The sequence below is a fragment of the Muntiacus reevesi genome, chromosome 15, assembly GCF_963930625.1.
Source record: "Muntiacus reevesi chromosome 15, mMunRee1.1, whole genome shotgun sequence".
Taxonomy (NCBI): Eukaryota; Metazoa; Chordata; class Mammalia; order Artiodactyla; family Cervidae; genus Muntiacus; species Muntiacus reevesi.
The window spans coordinates 56,256,445-56,269,522 of NC_089263.1; the positions used below are offsets into that span (position 1 = coordinate 56,256,445).

General features: G+C 50.9%; 1 long non-coding RNA gene across 1 annotated transcript; it reads right to left on the reverse strand.

Moving 5' to 3' along the window:
- Positions 1-291: 291 nt before the first annotated feature.
- On the reverse strand, positions 292-12,583 carry LOC136147047 (uncharacterized). The gene is made up of 3 exons (XR_010659105.1): positions 12,464-12,583; positions 7,453-7,622; positions 292-554 (listed from the first exon to the last, which is right to left on the reverse strand). It is a non-coding gene; the product is annotated as an uncharacterized lncRNA (long non-coding RNA).
- Positions 12,584-13,078: the final 495 nt, after the last annotated feature.

Here is a 13,078-nt window from a genome sequence, read left to right on the forward strand (position 1 = left end):
CAGAGAAGGCCCTTATGCAGAGTAGCAGTGTGACTGCGCCTCTTGAGAAGGAGAACCGTCCTCCAGCCGGACATGGTCCACCACAGCTCAGGTGAACTTAGAGATGGGCCGAGAAGATCCAGGACTCAGCATCAAAGGATCTGTCACAGCACTTCTTGGAGAAGTATTTTATTAATCCAATTTGCCACAGATGAGAGCTTAGAAAGAGGTTTAGAAAAGTGACCAGCTCAGGTCCAGAAAAAGTACTCTGTCTGGCTAGAAAAAGCACAGAAAGTGAGTGTGTTAGTCGCCCAGTCGTGTCCAACTCTTTGCAACCCCATGGACCTCCAGGCTCCTCTGTCCTTGCGATTCTCCAGGCAAGAATACTGGAGTGGATTGCCATTCCGTTCTCCAGGGGATCTTCCCCACCCAGGGATCAAACCTTTACTCACTACCTACTGTGTGTCCAATGTGGTCCGAAGCTGGCAAACAGATAGAATGAAGACAGTCCATGTCCCAAGGGTCTCATGCTGGATGGAAGCAAGCCACCCCCAGTCTTGAGTGACATGGGTCACCTGAAGGTAAATACAGAAGGAACACGGGGGAGTCCTAACTCGGCCAGTGGGAGCAGGAAGTCTCCGGAAGAGGTGACATATGTGTTGGGGGTGAATTTTGCTGTACATAGTTTATTTATATGTCAAGCAGTCTTGTTCATTATAGAACAATTGGACAAATTTAGAAAATATGGAGCCACCCTTCCCACCCTCAGTAACCCTACCCCCATCTCAGAGGGGGTGAAGATGGCTGGGGGCCCACCACCCTGACAGCCCAGTTGCCCCTTTTCTAAGGACCGGTAACTCTCAGAGGGACCCCCAGCAGCTTGACCGACTGGCGTGAGGGAAGCTGGCCTGGAGTTGCCCCAAAGAGGGACAGAGAAAGGTAAGGATTCAGAGCTGGAAGTCCTGATCTCCAAGCCTGGCTCCATCATGTAACCCACCACGTGACCTACCTTTCTTCCCGTCAGGTCTGACCACCCAGCAGATCCAGGGCACTGCAGGTAAGAGCCCTGTGGCCAGGCACCATTCCAAGTCCCCATTATACCATTCGGGATGCTTCTGGGTGCAGAGGATAGACCCCAACCCAGACTCATTTGGGCAAAAAGTGTGTTGATGGGTGCCTCTCAGGGAGTTCAAGGGTGGTTCCAGTCCTGGGCACGGGCTGCCCGGGAGCCTCACGGTGTCGGAGGAACACGGTCCTCAGTCTGGACTCTGTCCCCCGTCCCCATGTGGGTTCACTCCACACAGCTCTGGATGCTCAGCCCACCAGGGCAGCCAAGGAACAGCCGCCTTCTGGAAGGTTCCGGTCCAGGGTTCCCATTGGCCAAGCTGGGCCCTGTGCCAGAGGGAGGCTGGCCTCTGCTCTGCATGGCCTGGCTCACTGGTGGACTCAGTCTCAGCTGCTGTGCCCTGAGAGCAGAGAGGGGCGGGTCCCCAGAGAACTCGGGCAGCTGATGACAGGAGGACGGACGTGTACAGGGCAGAGGGGGGAAGTGGGCTCACAGGCGAAATGCCAGGTGCTGCCCCCCTCACCCTTCCTTGGAGAGGAAAGGAGCAAGAGGTGTCCTTGTAGGGGTGTGTGTATCTGTGTGTGTTTGAAAGGACCTGTGTGGGCTTAGTGTGGGGTGGGAGTGAGCACCTGGGTAGGGGGCTGCAGACCAGTGATGACGGGGGTTTCAGGGCACAGGAGTGGGGGATGAGAGGGGGGCGCGGATCTGAGTGTGGCTGCAAGTGCCCGTTGGGGTAGGGGTCTGGCCAGCCAGCAGGACACAGACAGGGAGCCCTGCCACTCCGCCGCCTTTCTCTGAGGCTTCCAGATGGCCCCGGGAATGTGGAGCAGCAAGTGGACACCCCAGACCACTCACATGCCCCACCATTAGACAACCGCGATGGGCCACGCCACTCAAGGCTGCATCTGGGAAAGACCTGCCCCGTGGCCAGCCGAGGGGCTCAAGGACCCCGCGCCATCCTGGGTCCTGTGTCCTCGTCTCCAGACAGCGCAGCAGGGAGGGGCCTGGGCCATTACACATCCCTCCCCAGAAGAGGGCCCTGAGAGCAGGTGGCACAGAGCTGGTCTCAGCGTCCCCCGCCCAGGACCCCTGGGCCGTCAGTACCGCCACTTTCCTAGGACCAGACTCCTCGCTTTTTCCACTGAGGGTTTCAGCCTCTGCAGGAAAGATCGGCTCTAGTCTAAATCTACCCCCTGAACTGGAGACTCATCCTCTGCTTTTCTTTAAAGAGCGCCTACCATGCCCTCAAAGTGATAGTCGCTCAGTCATGTCTGACTCTTTGAGATCCCATGGACCCTCTGTCCGTGGAAATCTCCAGGCAAGAACACTGGAGTGAGTCACCATCCCTTTCTCCTGGGTATCTTCCTGACCCAGGGATTGAACCCGGGTCTCCTGCATTGCAGGCAGATTCTTAACCACTGAGCCAGCAGGGAAGGCACATGTGTGTGTGTGTGTGTGTGCGCGCGCGCGCTTAGCCGTGTCCAACTCTTTGTGACCCCATGGACACAAAGAGTCATGTCCAACTCTCTGTGACCCACAAGGCTCCTCTGTCCATGGGATTTGCCTAGCAACAATCCTGGAGTGGGTTTTCATTTCCTTTTCCACGTTGGCTCAGCGGTAAAGAATCTACCTGCAATGCAGGGGACCCAGGTTCAATCCCTGGGTCAGGAAGATCCCCTGGAGAAGGAAATGGCTATCCACTCCAGTATTCTTGCCAGTAAAATCCCATGGACAGAGGGGTCTGGCAGGCTACATTCCGTGGGGTCGCAAAGAGTTGGACATGACTGAGCATGCCCCCTCACACATCGTGCCTTCAGGCTCCCCAGGTGTTTACAGGCTAGAAGAAAAGCCAAACAAATATTCTATAAAAGGAATGTGCCCTGGGCTGGGGCAGGGCTCCCCAAGATGATTTGGGACAAGTAGTGGGCACTGGTGGGGGGAAGGGTCATGCTCCCAGGGACGTGTCTGCATGTGTGTCTGTGTGTGTGGTGTGTGTGTGTGTGTCTGTGTGTCTGTGTGTGTGTGGGGGGGGGGTGTCAGGATGTGCAACAGTGGGCAGGGAGTAGGGGGATGCCGGGGCGGTGGTCTCAGGATCATTCGACACCCTCTGCCCCCCTGCCCAAGTCTTGGCTTTGACCTTGGCCTTGATCATATAGCCTTGGCCTTGATCCTAAGGACCAGAGGAACACAGAGGGCAGAGGGGCAAACCCTGGGAGTCAGTCAATTTGTCCTGCCTGGCTCGACACCACGTAGGATCTGGAGCACATGAAAAGATGCATAAAATGTAATAGAAAGATGACGAGAAAAAAATCAGCCAAAGGGAAACAGAGCAGGAGGAAGAAGATGAAGCCCAGAGTCAGATCAGAAAAGAACGCCGAGGCTGAGGTCCCTGTGCGCTTGGGCCGTAGTAGCTGGCAAGCTGGACCCGCATCTTCCAAAGAGCCAAGCTCCGTCAGAAGTCCTGTCACCAGGAACCGTGATATTCAAAACAGATGGAAAGGGGGCTGCTCTGGGTGGTGGAGGGGAGCACTCAGGGGCTGGAGCCCTACCCTCTCCATTCCCATCACCCTCACAGCTGCCCTTGAGCCAACCCCTCGGGCCCCCAGGCTCTGGGTCCTACCATCTAGAAACCTCTACACTATTGGTTCTGTCTTCTTCGCACTCACAGCAAACCCCAAGGGCTGGAGAAGCGCAAGGTCTGCCTGAGACTGAAGGAGGAGAGAAATGTCTACAGTGGGTGCTCCCAGGACATGCTGCCCCGGGCCGATCACAGCATCCTGACAACACAGAACTGACTTCTGGGCTACATCCCTGTCCTGTGAGTTCTCTGCAGAGCCAGGCACCTCCCCAGCCCATGAGAGGGAGCTTGTCCTCCAGCCGCCAAGCAGGAACACATACAGAGTGACAGACCCAGACCATGCCGGGCACCGCCCCCTCTCTGAGGGCTGCCCTTTGGAAAAGAGAGGGGCTGGTCCAGTGTGTTCAAACCACAGAACTGACAGCGGGCCATGTTCACAATCAGAACCGCTCACACCGAGATGTCCAACACCGCTGACCAAGAGTAGCCCTGGGGACCAGAGGCCACCAGGTGAGAGGCTTCCACCCACCCTGGAACCCAACGCACATGGACTAAGAGGGTTTCTCCCTCAAGCATCACTCAGCTTCCCCTTCCACTCTTCACACCCCAACACCACGTGAGAGCTCATGTGCCTACTGACCCGGGTGCTGACCTCTCTCTGAGGTCATCTGGGCCCCCTGCCCTGCTCACTGAAGCTCAGACATGACTGTCCACTGCCAGGGGCAGGGTGCAAGGGAGTTAGGGCCCTCGGATCTCACTGTTAACTCCCTCCCTGCGCTGCACACACACCATTGACGGGAATTCCTCTCCTTGAATGGTTTGCGTTGTCAGAGGGTAAAATCTGATGCGTAGCAAATGACTCTGAGTTCACCAGTAATAACCCCCAGGAGACCACGCTGAGGAAGTTATCTGCTACCAAATAATAAAATATCTCCATCTACTCTCAGAAGCTTTGGACGGCAAAGAGAGACTGCCACCGCCGGGGGACTCTGAAAACCTTCAGACAGGATCTGTCTGGCTCGCCCGCCTAATTCACAGTGACTTAATACATCACGGGGAGGGGGGCGGGGCCAGGAAGCCAAGCACAGCCAGATTTCCTCCATATAAAATACCATCAACTGAAAGATTTAACAACAGTTCAGCTAGGGGGGCGTGGGGGTGGGGGTGTGTGTGAGCATGCACACAGATGCAGGATGTAGCTTGACTTCAAAAAATGCTGGAAAGTACGAGGGAGGAGAAAGATCACCCACTTCAAATTAAGGAAATACAGTAGATCGCTGCCCCTTAGGGCCTGCAAAGTCTTAGTTCCCAACCCCTTTCCCTGGGGCATGCTTTTTAGAGCCCCAAAGGCCGTGTGTAGTATGAATCACACACTCTAACAGTGAAAGGGAGAATGTTCCAGTATCAGTGCATCCAAGTGTCCCAGGCGGTCCAGTCTGTCCCCCGAGTCCTCTGCACTGCCACTCCCACACCTCATCGCCACCCAGCGCTGACCACGTGTCCCCAGACAGGAAGACCCTCAAGGAAATTCAAGGAAAAGGAAAGAAATTAACAAGACTTCATGGAGCACCTGCCTCACGTCAGGCACTTGCTGGATGCTGGCGCGATCAGGCTCAACAAGACCCAATCTGTGTCCTCAATGAGGGGAGATGACTATCACTCCCTGAGAGGCTGCTGCGTTAGCCACTGGGCCGGGTACCATGCACAGAGCATCCCACTTGGTCCTGCAGATAATGATTATACCCATTTTACTGCTGAGAAAATAAAGGTTGGGTGAAGCTAAGTCACTTCAAGCCCAGGAAGCCAAGAGAAGATGGAGCCAGATGCTGAACTGAGCCACTCTCCCCAGAGCTTGTCTGCACTTTCTACCACCTCAGGGAGCCCTTTCCCATAACCCCAAACCCAGAGCCACATCTCTGAGCCCCAGATCGTGTCAGGCCCCAAGGTACCACCACACACGGATCACATCTCTTCCACCTCCTGACTGTCAACCTCTCTAATCTGTCCACTCTTAATTTCCACTGCCAAAGGCACAGGCCAGACCCCCATGATCATGGTCGCAGAAGGCCACCGTGACCTCCCAAGGACTCTCTTGGCTTCTCTTCTCACTGCTCCGGTATCCACACCCCAACCAGCATGGTCTCTGTGAAACAGCCCATACAACGTGTGTCTTCTGTTCAAATGCTCTGCAGGCTTCCCATTGCCCTAGAGATAGAATGTCCCACCTTCAAGGACCCACGTGATCCAGCCCAACCTGACCTCCACCCCCTGAATCATGCTTCAGCACTTTTGCCTTCCATCCATTCTTCCAGAATGTGCACTTCCTTCCAGCCTCTGAGCCCCGGCACATGCTGTTCCTGGGCCTGGAATGCCATTCCCCTCCATAAACCAACACTTGTTCATCTTGCTGGGAAAGGACTGAAGCATCCATACTAAAGTTCTCTCCTCTCCTAGTTCCAGATAGGAAAAGGAGTACGTCAAGGCTGCATATTGTCACCCTGCTTATTTAACTTACATGCAGAGTACATCATGAGAAATGCTGGGCTGGAGGAAGCACAAGCTGGAATCAAAATTGCTGGGAGAAATATCAGTAACCTCAGATATGCAGATGACACCACCCTTATGGCAGAAAGTGAAGAAGAACTAAAGAGCCTCTTGATGAAAATGAAAGAGGAGAGTGAAAAAGTCAGCTTAAAGCTCAACATTCAGAAAACTAAGATCATGACATCTGGTCCCATCACTTCATGACAAATAGAAGGGGAAACAGTGAAAACAGTGGCTGACTTTATTTTTCTGGGCTCCAAAATCACCATAGATGGTGACTGCAGCCATGAAATTAAAAGACACTTGCTCCTTGGAAGGAAAGTTATGACCAACCTAGGCAGTATATTAAAAAGCAGAGATATTACTTTGCCAACAAAGGTCTGTCTAGTCAAGGCTATGGTTTTTCCAGTGGTCATGTATGGATGTGAGAATTGGACTGTGAAGAAAGCTGAGTGCTGAAAAATTGATGCTTTTGAACTGTGGTGTTGGAGAAGACTCTTGAGAGTCCCTTGGACTACAAGGAGATCCAACCAGTCCATCCTAAAGGAGATGAGTCCTGGGTGTTCATTGGAAGGACTGATGTTGAAGCTGAAACTCCAATACTTTTGTCACCTCATGCGAAGAGTTGACTCATTGGAAAAGACCCTGATGCTGGGAAAGATTGAGGGCAGGAGGAAAAGGGGAAGACAGAGGATGGGATGGTTGGATGGCATCACTGACTCAATAGACATGGGTTTGGGTGGACTCCGGGAGTTGGTGATAGACGGGAGGCCTGGCATGCTGCGATTCATGGGGTCGCAAAGAGTCAGACACGACTGAGCAACTGAACTGAACTGAACTCCTAGAACCTGACTCTTTTCTTTAAAGCCTTCATCAGAAGATATAAATATCTATTTGCCTGTTTATTTATTAAATATGTCCCTTCCACTGAGCCTCTGAATTGGTTCTCTCATTCACTATTGAGTTCTTCACATTGCACAGAGTCTGTGCCAAATAAGTGTGCTGAGTAAATGTGCAAATTTGTCAAAAGGAATAATAATGCCCATCTCCAAGGCACATCCTCCATGGACTGCAACAAAGGAGCAGTGTCATTCCTTGTCACCATGTCTGAAGCAGCCACCACCCATTAGGCAGGCTCGACAGTCCTGATGGGATTCTGATGATACAAACCATGCTACATCCACCCCACGGATTACTCCTCCATCATAAAAAAAAGAGCCAACTTGGATGAATCTCAAGGACATTGTACTGAGTGAAAAAAAGCCAGTTTCGAAAGGTTACATACCACATGGCTCCTTGAGTTGACCAAATTACAGAGATGCAGAAATGATAAGGGCAGGTGCAGGGTGGGGGCATCAGGCACGGGGAAGGTGGGTGTCACTCTCGCAGAGAAGCAGGAGAGAGTTCCTTGAGGTGCGTCATCTCCATCCTGACCATGGTGGTGGTTACACAAATCTACACAAGGGATAAAATGTCATGGAAGATACACAAAGACACACGAAAACAAAACCACATGAGCATGTGTTAAAATGGGAAATCAAAAAAAAGGGGAAATCCAAGCAAAGCCTGGAGTCCACCTCCCTGCATTGCACCAAATGACGTGCTGGCTTTGATAACACATGTGAGTTGTCACCATTGACAGAAGCTGGGAGAAGGGGGGTGAACAGGACCTCTTGGGCCTATTTTTGAAACTTTTTGTGCATCTATAATTATTTTGAAATAAAGAATGAGAAAAATTTTAATAGAAAAATAGAATTTATGGGCCACCCATGGCTCAGACTCTCCATACCCACCTTTTCCTCTCCTTCATTGGGACACCGAGTGACATCTGCCTTGGGAGCTACCTCCCAGCCGGGAACATGCAGACAGCCCAGAGCCATGGACCAGGCTCCCACAGGAGGAAAGGACTGGATCCCTGAAGCCTACTCCTTGATGTGGTTGTATAACACACGCGTAAGTCGGGCATCCCACCCCATGTCTCATTTTTGCATCATATTCTGAGGGAGGGTCCCAAACTTTTCTGGTGATCTGAGTAAGAGAAAACACTCCTCTGAGAAGCCCTACCTCCACGTCTTGGAAGGAACTTTTGAGGAGATGGCCACATGCAACCCTCACACTGGAAACCTTCCTCGTAGACCAGTCCTGACAATCGAAGAATGAAAAATCTCACTGAAGCGTTTTGTCCCAAAGCTTCTATCTATCCACTGTGTCATAACAGACCACAGGCAGAAAAGCCACTAGTTTTTGTTAAGGGTGAACCCTTGCCTGTGCTGGGTGTCTTAGACCATAAGATAGATGCATATGGAGACCTGCTTGGGTTTGTGACTCAGGGATGAGATGGTGAGGCTGGGTTGAGTTTGGTCCAGATTCTGGTGGGGGAAAGTGAAAAAGCACATTCCCGGCTTGTGGCCACACAGCATGCAGGAGCTGTGTCTACACTAACACAGGGTTAAGTGTTGCCTTAACCCTTAGCTAGACTGAGCACTGATGTCTCTACATCGAATGCTGGCAAAGACCAGGGTCTCCGGGGTGAACCGGCTGCTGAGCTGGCTTGGGATAGAGTGAATGAAGGTCTCAGTCGTGTCCTAGCCTCTGCTCTGCCCCTAATTCACCACAAGACCCTCTATGAGCCCCTTCCCCTCCCTGGGCCTCAGTTTCCCCATCTTCCAAGTGCCCCGACTTTTCTGAGGCCCTCCTTAGAACTAAACATTTACCTGCCCCAAGGTTTTCCAACCTCAGCACTATGGACACTTTGAGCCAGAACATTCTTTGTTGGGGGAGAAGAGGTTATGGGAAGCATAGGAAGATGTTTAGCCGCATCTCTGGCTAGTACCCACTAGATCCCAGGAACACTGCCTCACCCTCACCCCCCGCTCCCACCCACCATGGTGGGATGATCCAAAACATCCCCAGACATTGTCAAAGGTCCCTTGGAGGTAAAATTGCCATGACTGGAGAACCACTGCCCTGGACTCACAAACACTCAAATCAAGAAGGAGCAGGGAGTCCAGACCCTCACCTAATGGCAGAGGCCATGCAGTTCCTCCATCAGACCATCTTCTGTCCAACTCAGCTCCAACATCCTCGCACTGGGAGCTCTGAAGCAAGGTGCTTCCCTCCAGGACAACACTCTCCATTCAAAAGGGTTCTTTGAATTGAACTGTAGCATTCATCGCTATTTACAACCATCCAGAACCAGTCTGCGCCCTCCCTCCCTTGTGTTCCAGGCCACTGTCTATTTGAAGGGAACCAAAATTTCCCTTCTTGTGTCCAATGCCACACTTGGGGGGAGGGCAGGCACATGCAGTGGGAGGACAGAAGTGGAGGGGAAGAAGAGGTGAACCACATCTGGCTCTGGGAAGAAGAACCTCTCCTACCCCCCGCTCTAGAGCCTGACAACCAGCAACAGCATCTGCCTAATGTGATGGATTTGCTAGGTTCACACCTGACCCCAGCAGGCCACTACCAGCCTCCCTGGGTACAGTGTCCACCACCTGCCCTGCCCTCCACATGGGCCCATGTGAAGCCTTAGAAATGAGAATAAAGCAAAATCAGTGTATAAATTGGTACAGTTCTTTCAGGGCTCTCCTCTCTCCCCACAGGCTTTTTACTGCATCTAAAATGCCCTGATTTGGGATAGGAAATAGTCACAAGCTACCTAGCTTGGGTGGCTTGGGAAGCCCCCAATGTCAGCAGGAACAAAGCCTTATTAGACGGGTTCTCCTTGAGCACTCCCAGCCTGAACTCCATCCTCTCACCCGGCTCCATGTTTCCCCTGGGCGCTCACTGCTCACTGGCAGGGAGAGCAGGTCACATTTCTGTGTCTCATTCCCCCTTCTATGTCCGCTCCATCAGGTGGGGTCTCTGCTTGCTCACAGCCGTCTCCCCAGTAACACAAGTAGACGTGTCATACACTCTTGCTACATGAATGCAGAGACACTGAGTGAGTCTTCACTGGAGGAATGGCCAGTGGAAGGCGGCCAAGTGAAGATGAGGATGTATGCTGAAGCTTAAAGAGCCCAGTGACTGGCGTCATGTGGACTGGGGTGAATAGGGTGACATTTAGAACACTGGTACTTGGGACTTGAGACACACGGAGGTGGAAGGAGGAGGCGTAGAATGCTAGCGTTGGCAGCAAACTTAGAGGCTCCTTATGCAGAGGGGATGTTTGTCAGTAACTATGGCAACACAAATCAGGACGTGAATTGGTGTATAAAGACAACTTTGAAAACATTTAATATATTTTAATAAATGTGTGTATATAAAAAACAGATGATATTAATTAAAGTAAGTGGCTCAAAAAAATCATTCTAACAATTATTCAATGGATGGTTGATTCTCTTAATTTTTTATTGAAATATAGTTGATTTTAAATGCTGTATTAATTTCTGCTATATATATCTATATATATATAGATATATATACACAATTGGCCAAAAAGTTCACTTGGGCTTTTCTGTAACATCTTATTGAACTTTTTGGCCAACCCAATAGATTCCTTTTTCATATTATTTTCCATTATGACTTATCATAAAAATGGACAGTTGATTTTAACAATTGTTGGGCAATCCCTTGACCTGGCTGTTATGAACAAAATGACAGCCCCATCAAGCCATGATTTGACATAGGGAATGCTCCCCTGTTAATGAGCCCTGGCTGTTCTCATGAAATACCCTGGACCGGGTGGTGTAAACAACAGACATTTATTTCACACATCTGGAGGCTGGATTCCAAGATGCTGGCAGATTTCACTCCGGGTGAGGCCTCTCTTCCTGGCTTGGATGCTCATGTACCGTGTGAGCAGACATAGACCTCTGGTAACTCTTCTTAAAATGGCACCAATCCCACCATGGGGGCTCCATCCTCATGAGCACCTCTAAACCTGATCACCCCCGAAAGGCCCCGCCTCTTAACACCATCACGTTGGGGGCTAGGGCTTCAATATACCAATCGGGGGGACACATCCAGTTTATAACACCCCCCAAACTCTCCCAGTGGCCTGCCACGTTGAGAGATGCTAGGACCCTTGTGTCCAGCAGGTGGACACTCATTTGTGTGACAAGACCTGGACATCTGGCCCCGTGTGACCCCACCATGTCCCTGACCTCATCTCATCCTTGTCCCTTCACCCCACCTTTATCTGCATCTGCTGCTCCCCCTGCCTGGGGTCCTCTTCTCCCAAGTACATACATGCATCTTTACAGGGGAAACTCACTGAGTTTTCACTCCAGGTTAACTAGCTAGTTAAACTTTCTTTTCCAGTGAGTCAAGCTTCGCATCAGGTGGACACAAGTTTGAGCAAACTCTAGGAGATGGTGAAGGACAGGGAAGCCTGGTGTGCTGCAGTCCTCGGGGTTGCAAAGACTCAGACACGACTGAGCGACTGAACAACAACGACAACAGACTTTCTCCGGCCACATGTCTTGACCCTTTAACATCCTCTGCCCCGTGTCCCCAGCTGACCCTTCCTCACATGGTGAGTCAAGAAGGGATGGACAGAGGGTGAGGTCATTCTTTGGGGAGCCAAGTGAGAGCCAGAAAGTGGCCCAGGGCCACCACGAGAAAACCACTCACCGAGGACTACTGGGTCCTCCCTCACAAACACAGAACAGGATTTAAAAAGGAGAGAGGAGGGCAAAGGAAAGCAACTTTCCTGAAGGCGCAGCCTTCCATTATGTCCTTTTCTTTCCTTGTGGAATATCACACAGCTATTAAAAAAGAATGAAATGATGCCATTTGCAGCGACATGGACGGATCTAGATATTGAGTGAAGTAAGTCAGACAGAGAAGAAGAAATATCCTATGACATCCCTTACATGCAGAATCTAAAAAGAAGTGATACAAACGAACTTCTTTACAAACCAGAAATAGACTCACAGATTCGGAGAGCAAAGCTTGGGGTGGACATGCACATACTGCTATATTTAAAACGCATAACCAGCAGAGTCCTGTTACATACACAGGGAACTCTGCTCAGTGTTATGTGGCAGCCTGGATGGGAGGGCAGTTTGGGGGAGAATGGATACATGTGTGTATATGACTGCACCTAAAACTGTCACAACACTGTTAATGGTCTATACTCCAATATAAAATTAAAATTTTTTTTTAAAATTACCGGTGACACAGCCACAGTTTGCAGGTGAAATCCAAGACTCGGAGAGGTAAAGCTCAAGGTCACAGAATCATTAAACACAGAGTCTGGACCAACCCCAGGTCAGCCCAGCTCTGAAGCCCGGGTCCTCCCTCTGCACAGGCTGCATCTGAGAAGCAACGAACACGGAAAACAGAAACCACACCTTCTCAACCGCGAAGCCTTCTTCCATCCACATCCAACCGGGGATCCAAACGGTCTGGATCTCAGAGCTTCAGAGAGAAGTCTGCGGCAAAGCCCTGACAGTCTGGAGCCATGAGCTTGCCTCCTCCCGTGGAAAGGAGCCCACGGCCAGCGCTCTGCTCTCTGTCCCTGCCCGTCAAAGCTGTCAACTCCCATCAGGACCGGGCCCCTGACAAACAAAACCCAGGCCCTGCCTCGGCCTGGTTTCAGGTTTCTACAACACAGTAAATCGGCGTGTTTTTATTTCTCCATCTGTAAACATCTCTCCATCTAATACGGTAACTGCTGTTTATACAGAGCTATAAAAACAGAGGTCAGAGCACAATAAGATTATAGTCTTACTTCAATACATCCAATCCATAATAAAATAAAATCTTACAAACGATCCAGAGAACCCGTCGAGGAGTCCTTGAAGAATTAATGTCTGTTGTATGGAAGGGTTAGACTTGGGCATGATATTTTCCACAGCTGTCAGGACCTATTTAAAAGGCAATATCCTTTCGCTGGCATTTGATTTAGACTCTGTTTATACCATGTGGAGGATTGTTAATTCCACAACATCTGACTCAGGCCTGTT